An 8,090-nucleotide genomic window follows, 5' to 3' on the forward strand; every position below is an offset into this window, starting at 1 on the left:
AAAAAAAGCTTATTTATTTTAATAATCTGAAGGTAGTTTTCAAAATGCCGTCAACAAACGAATTCATAATATAAATTAGAATTGTATAAGTAAGTAAGAAATGTTTTATACGAAAGATAGAATTAATATTTGTGATGAAATAAAAATGTGGCACAAGCGACTGTTGCATGATATACAGTAAATAACTACAGACCGACTACAAAACTTTTTTCGTTGCTCAGGTTTCCGGTCATTGATAGCGGATAAATCTTTCGCCTTTTACTAAAGATTTCCGTGTCCGGAAACAATTCAATGAGTCTATGGACTTATTTTTTGAACCCTACAAAACCAGTAGGGTTATAAATCAAATAATAACAGACATTTTATGTATGTATTTTTTTCTTTTTGAACAGGAATCACTACTTATCAAGGCCCGGAGGTCACTCGAGGATAAGGGTTGATGGGCATACATTAGTCAATGTGATTACAGCGTAGTAGACATAAGTAATGGGAATTTTGTAAATTGGATTACTTAGAGGTACGGCTCCTCAAGAACAAAATGTTAGGCACAAGGCCATCAAAAAATGAGAAGGAAGATCTTTCTTTCGTCATCCTCGTCACTGCACCTTTGGTTTCCTATGCTAATCCTAATAGTTTATCGAAAGAGGTGGAGAATACTAGAAATCTGGGAATATTTGTTGTTACCTAGACTCCAAGGAGCAGCAAGGGTTATTATTAGTGCGTGGTTGCTGGTTATAACCGAATTCTTGAAAGTGCGGGAAAATGAGCGTCGTTGGTCATTCTTTGTCGCCATAATCTTTGATTCCACCTGAAAATCGGAGAATGAACAGAGGAATAGCTTTAGAATAATTTCGATTTCAATCATCTATATTTTTAGTTTCGTATATATGGTAGATGTTTATTCGTGTAACGTAGTCGTTACATGTCAACACTCAGCACCCACACGTTTTTTGTTTTACATGGAAGTCACCACTTATCAAAGCCCGGAAGCTACTCGGGGATAAGGGTTATTGCGTGTACAGTAATCAATGGGATAGTATCGTAGTAATCGTTAGTATTGGAGATTTGACAAAGTGCCTTACTTAAGGGGGCGGTTCATCAGGAATTTGTTTATGTTTGTCTTGAAGACATCCACGTTGTAGTCAGGTGGGAAACAGGCAGACGGAAGAGAGTTCCACTGGCGTGCACTTCTAAGAAAGAAGCTTTGTTCATGGAATCTCCGTTTTGATTTAGGCACAGTTAAAGAGTGGGGAAAATTTTGGACAGTGGTTTCAGCTAGACGGGTGTTTATCGTGAAAGATTGACGAGGGGGAAAAGGGATTGGAGCTCAGACGAGCACTTGCCATGGAAATAACGATCAAAACAAAGACAGGATCGCAACGCCTCTTCTGTGTATTCAGACAGTCGAAATGAAACAAAGGAAAGAACTCGACTCACTTTTTTTTTCAGTTGAAACAACAGATATTTATTTACAAGTACTTCTATAATAACTCATTGTCTCTTGTTTAAAAGTCTTCTCGTACTCCAATGTGTTTAACAAGACTCCGCGGTGTCGAAGACATAGTGCTCTCTTTGTCCGGTCATGTTTAGGACACGTCTTTTCCTGTCGCTCTCAGGCCACGTTTTTTTTCTTTTTCATAATCATTTTCTGTCCTTCTGCCTCTATGTTACGTCACCTCACATACGGCTAGATCATTTGCATACGTTGGCTGTCCTACAGCTGCTGCTGCTGCTGCTGCTGCTGCTGCCATATGTGCTTCCGCGCAGTTACATTTTTTTTTTTATACAATAACTATTAGTTATTAATAATTTTAAGAAATTCTAAAATAAAAAAAAATCTATTTCGGTCACTTCGATTTTGAATGCTACACTTTGAAATATGTATTTGCAGGGATTTAAAAAAGTTGAATCTATAACAAATAGGTACAAGATCATTCGAAAGTGCGGAGGAAATTGCTGTTGCAAGGAATCCTTGTCACCATAAACTTTGATTTATATATTTTATTCTGACGACAAAATGTTTCCAAAACAAAATGTCGACGAAATAAAATTAAGTACAAAGCCAATCAAAATTTGGAAAGGGTCATCCTTGTTACTGTACTTTTGTTGACTAAGCTAATCCTAGCTAGAGCCCTCAGTCACCATAATACCACATCCAAACTAGTGGCCGTTTTTGTTTTCATTAATAAGAATAATAAATAATAACATTTTAATTAATTAACAATTTATATTTTTATTTTAAAAGAAAAAGAAAACAAAAAACATTAGAACCAGAAGGCTCTAGAAGATTGTAAGAGTACCTCTCAAGGAAAGGACTGAAGAAAAGGAAAAAAACATTTCTGAAGACTCCTTTTCGCATGCTTCTTTTCTTTCATATTTTACAAATTATGTAAGACTATTTTTGTAAGATTATTTTAAAACCGACACCGTATATTTCCCGTTTTATTTGTCACTATCGGTTGGATGATACATTTAACTTTGTCGTTCCATTCGATAGAATAAATTCTAGAATACTCTCTTTACTAGAGACCCCTTCTTTGCATGTTCTATTTTTTATTTTCATAATTGGTACCTGAGGTTAATAGTTTAACCCCTTCTTTGGGAAATAAAAGCAATTCATCATTTATATATTACAATATAACTTCATTAAATTGATATACTTTTCGGGCCTGGTTATCATTTGCTCATTTTCTATATTTTTGGTACCCTTTTGTTTATTGCACTTTGCTTAAATTCTGCAGCACTTTGCTTTATTTTTTCCCCCATTTTTTAAATATTTGTTACACAAAAAAAAAACTTATTTTGGTAATGACAGCTACAAAATACGTCATAAGTGATCTTGGAGAAACTTCATATACCCCCAAATCCCAGTTTCTTTGATTCTGCCTAGAATTCAGCCCCATGTAGAGAGCGACCTGCTTGTTTTCGGGCCATACTAAGCCGGAAAACAGTGGGCGGTCTACAACCTAGAGAGGGTTAGAAGGGTCTAACTAACATTTTGTTTTTACTTTTTAGACGTTTTCTTCCACCACAAAACCAATGAGATAAAACAGACGACTATTTATATAATTTTTAGGTTTGCAAATTCATTTTATTGTCCGTAAAAAGAACAAAAAACAAAAACAAAAAACAAAAAACAAAACAAAAACAAAAGCAAAACAAAAACAAAAGAACACATAATATGATTTGGGCAACTTAAGTAGGAGGACCTTTTGGCCTTCGGGTCAAGATCAAAGTGTAGTATCTGTTCTTCAGATGCTGCACTTCAATTTCTTGTTCTCTGTCAGTGGAGGAGAAATCCTTAACGACTGAGACAATGTTTATTTTTGCTCCTTTTCTCCACATTAAAAAACGACCCTGGTGTCTAACTCTGTCCCGTGGGGAGACATTGTAAATAGGAACTTAAGTAGGAGGACCTACGGCGTGTTTGTGGTAAATGTGAACCCAAGCTAGGATTAGCATAGACAAGCAAAGGTACGGTAACAAGGATGACCTTAGATACTCCTCCCAATTTTTTAGTGGCCTTGTGCCTAATTTTTTGTTTTTCTTTATGTTTCTTATACATTTCAAAAAAAAAAAATACAACTCAATTGCTGGGGTGGAAAGGGACGAAAAAAATCTGAAGTGTTGGCAACTTGGAGGTTTCCTATTGGAAGAGTGGAGGGGAGCATTAAAAATTTGAGAATGAACAGAAGAGTAGCTTTCGGTAACAAACATGAAATAAAAATTATTATCGTTTGCCTTCGTACATACTACGTGTTTCTAGAGCAACTGTCCTCAACTGGCAAACTGGTTTGTATTTGTAGCATTTTGTCGCTCACTTTACTTAAATTTGATAGCCTTTAGTTTTTTTGTTTTTTTTTTAAATATTTATTTTTGTAGAAGATGGATTTACTCTGAAAACAATAGCGTAAGATAAGCTTTTATCTCCACACCATCTACGCTCTCATGCCAATCTGGCATCGGTTGAAATGGCTCTCGTCTTAGGGAGGCTTCATGTTTTGGCAAGCTTCTGGGCTTGACCTTTACTCATGACCTGAAATGGAACACGTATATCAAATCCATTGCAAAGATCGTTGGAAAAATGGTGGGATCATTATATTGATTCAGTAGATATCTCATTGCTGATGCAATTCTCTACCTATATAAAAGCCAGGTTCGGCCAACTATGGAGTACTGTTGCCACATGTGGGCAGGAGCTACTAGAAGTAGCTTATCCTGCTTTGACAGAGTTCAAAATAGACTTTGTAGCTTAGTGGGGAATGCCCTTTTCACTTCCCTTAAACCTCTTTCCCACAGACGAGACGTTGCGAGACTGTCTCAGCTTTATCGTTATTTTCACGGAAAGTGCTCAGCTGAGCTTCAATCTTTCACGAAAAACACTCGTATAGCTGAAACCACTATCAATAATTTCCCACACTCTTTATCTGTGTCTAAGCCTAAATGTAAATTCCATGAACAAAGCTTCTTTCTTAAAACTGCACGCCTGTGGAAGTCTCTTCTGATGGCCTGCTTTCCAGCTGACTACAATCTGATTGTCTTCAAGTCCTTGATCTACCGTCCGCCTAAGTAATCCAATTTACAAAATTCCCACTACTCATGTTTACTACGCTATAATCACATTGACTAATGTATACCCAGCAACCCTTATCCTCGAGTGGCCCCCGGGCCTTGATAAGTAGTGACTCCTGTGTAAAAAGAAAAAAATACATACATAAAATGTCTGTTATTATTTGATTTATAACCCTACTGGTTTTGTAGGGTTCAAAAAATAAGTCCATAGACTCATTGAATTGTTTCCGGACACGGAAATCTTTAGTAAAAGGCGAAAGATTTATCCGCTATCAATGACCGGAAACCTGAGCAACGAAAAAAGTTTTGTAGTCGGTCTGTACTTATTTACTGTATATCATGCAACAGTCGCTTGTGACACATTTTTATTTCATCACAAATATTAATTCTATCTTTCGTATAAAACATTTCTTACTTACTTATACAATTCTTATTTATATTATAAATTCGTTTGTTGAAGGCATTTTGAAAACTACGATTAGATTATTAAAATAAATAAGCTTTTTTTCTATTTCACCGTCATATAGTAAAATAACCTTCACCTTTAACTGAAAATAAACGGAAGTTAAAGGTCATATGACAGTATACCAAGTGGAACCCAATTTTCCGCTGCATCTACGACGTTAATCACAATTCTAATAAAATTGTGTAACCACTTCTCGTATGTCTGTATGTATGTGTGTGTATTTCTCGCCTCTAAGTGACTTGCACATGTCGTGTTTTCAAGTTTATTGAAATCAATGTAAAGAAAATAGAAAGTGAACTGTTGGTTTACTTTCGGCCTTGAAACTCTTGCTTTATTTTGTCCTTTAGGAGGTCTGGCTAGTGCTTTCTCTTTTTGGTTATTCATTCCTCCTTGACTCTATTATTATTATTATTATTATTATTATTATTATTATTATTATTATTATTATTATTATTATAAGCGGGATCTGTGGAAATTCCACAGGGACTTATTCATATGTAATATATTGATGTTGGTATTCTGTACATGTTCAATGGTAAATGGGGACGCACTGATATTATTGTAGCTCTTTTGTTAAACCTGCAAAGTATTTATCTAAGCTAGCAGAGATGCCTGGCGTAGCCCTGCCGTAATGTACGCTTAAATATGATATTTTTATTTATTCAGATTTCGTATATATTATTATAGACTTAATGTTCTATCGACTTTTATATATTATAAAGTTGTGATTTCAAAAATAATAAAATATATATTCATATGACTTAGGTGCATCAGCTTGAATCGAAATTGAAATCCAAACTTATGGAAAACTATATGTATGCATCTATATATACAGGGTGCCCACAAAGTCTGGCTGCATAATCTAAAGGGTGCTCACAAAGTCTGGCTGTATGATCTACACGGTGTTCACAAACTCTGACTATATAATCTACGCCAATGGTTTTAAACGTCTGACCTTGTCTTTTATTTATGCTCATTGCGAAACACACCTTCACAGGAAACATTTCTAGATAGTACAATTACAACAACGCCCCAACATCCCCCCGACCGCCGTGACATCCCCCCGCCCCAATATAAACAAAATGTTTTTTTGAGGGCAGGGTCAACGTGTGGGTGCTCATGTTAGGTTAAATTATCATAGAAAAGTGATCCCCCACTTTATTGAAACTAATATTTCTTCAAAAAGTCCCAGGGTCCAGGAGTTCATACCATGCAAACGGTAAATTTGCGACGGGTTTGATTATCAGATTTGGTGTCAGAAGAAAAAAATCGGTTTGTGTCAAAAAACGAACATAAATGTCTTTTTTTATCATAAAATAATTACTTGTTCAATCATGAGAAAGTGAAAGGAGGCCTGGGTTCATTTTTTTTGGCTCGTTTGGCTCTTTTTGGTGTTTTTTAGTAAATGCACGGGCGGCCATCTTGCTTCCCAAACTGTAGTGATTACGTTGGATACTTAATGTCTTCAAATATGAATAACTACTCGTTTGCGCAAGAAATAAATGCAATATTCGTTCTCAGCGTCCCCCAAAATCTATAAGTCGACAATTCAAAGGTGAATGCCGAAGGGTCGGCAAACTAAAAAAAATACCGATTTATGGTAATAATTATACCATAGCGATGTATGCGATATCATATATGGTAAAAAATTATATTTTATATTAAATCTATATAATTATAAAACTCAAATGACCTTGTAACGGGTATTGTAACCCAACATCCGGTTTACGACTTCCGGTTGCGTATGCGTACATAAACATAAACCCATAACAGCGCAAACAAATAGACATAAATTGCTACTTTTGCAGAATTTGACCTGCGCACTAAAATATTTACGCTATTATTTAGAAATTATTATTTAACATGGGAAGGGTGGGGATGTTTTGCAAATATTCTGTATTACAACTATACTGTCACAATTTTCTTACAAATAAATCAACTTTAACCCGTTGACAACGTATTGTTTTACTGTGTGCGTTTTCAGCGTCCCAATTGTTTTTTTTTCGCGTTTAAATTATCCAAATAAAAAATTGTTAATACTTTTTGCATTTTTTTTATATCATTAATTTCCATATTACGTTTAAGTTATTTTAACGCAATTTTCCTACAAATAAATCTACATTAACCCGTTGACAACCATAAGAGCATTTTACAATGTATTGTTTTACTGTGTACGTTTTCAGCGTTCCAATTGTTTTTTTTTCGCGTTTAAATTAAAAGATATATCCAAATTTGAATTTAACTATTAAGTATTATGCTATCTGTTCAGTGCACATTTACCTATAAGTATGGCAAAAAACACTTATAGTTCAATGGCTGTAATATTTTTTTTTGTAATAAAAAATAAACAATTATAAACAGAACGATGAATTATATCGGCGTAAAACTACTAAATGCAGTGAAAAAAACCCCGGATAACTCAACAATAACAAATAAAAAAAGGTTTGTACTCATGCAGAGAGTGATCCAGACGTAACTCAGTGCACGCCCGGCTTTCTCCGGAACATGACGTCAATAGCCGGAGTAAGCCGAGCGTCGCCGAGAAAATTAAGCCGTCTGACGAAACATAAAGCAATGACAATGTAGTGCGATGGTTTTTAACGCGACGCGCGTTCGCGTGAGTTGAAAATTCAAAACAGCAGACAACAATTTGGAAGAGGAAGAAAAGAACAGAAATTAGTTTAAAAAAAAAGCACACCATTTCGTACATTTACATCAGGAAAAAAAACCCCCAAAACATGAATTTTACTGCCGTGAGCAGCAGGAAATTTTACTGCCGTGAGCAGCAGGAAATACCAACTGGAGTCCTCGACTTTTGTCAAGAAAAAAAATTACTGGCACAGACGAAAACTTGTGCATAATGTGGACAAGGAAAGGTAAGCGATGGCTATGCCCGGAGGTATCAGGCTACCACATGCCGAACCTTTACATAATCCGGACTAGTACCTTTTTTTTTTTTGCCAAGTCTAGGCCTACAATTGCCATTGTAGGCATTTAAGCGAGCAACACAGAAAGACCTCCAGCGCGAATGCGAAATACGATTTATGCACAC

At 35.6% G+C, this 8,090-nt stretch overlaps 2 non-coding genes across 2 annotated transcripts; one reads left to right on the forward strand and one right to left on the reverse strand.

The window, feature by feature from the left end:
* The first annotated feature begins 213 nt into the window (after nt 1-213).
* On the forward strand, nt 214-337 carry LOC145253072 (U5 spliceosomal RNA). Its single transcript, XR_013863706.1, has one exon. It is a non-coding gene; the product is annotated as a U5 spliceosomal RNA (small nuclear RNA).
* A 4,406-nt stretch (nt 338-4,743) lies between these two features.
* On the reverse strand, nt 4,744-4,867 carry LOC145253073 (U5 spliceosomal RNA). Its single transcript, XR_013863707.1, has one exon. It is a non-coding gene; the product is annotated as a U5 spliceosomal RNA (small nuclear RNA).
* Nucleotides 4,868-8,090: the final 3,223 nt, after the last annotated feature.

Source organism: Euprymna scolopes, chromosome 29 (assembly GCF_053919585.1).
Source record: "Euprymna scolopes isolate OS-2025 chromosome 29, ASM5391958v1, whole genome shotgun sequence".
In the NCBI taxonomy this organism is placed as follows: domain Eukaryota; kingdom Metazoa; phylum Mollusca; class Cephalopoda; order Sepiida; family Sepiolidae; genus Euprymna; species Euprymna scolopes.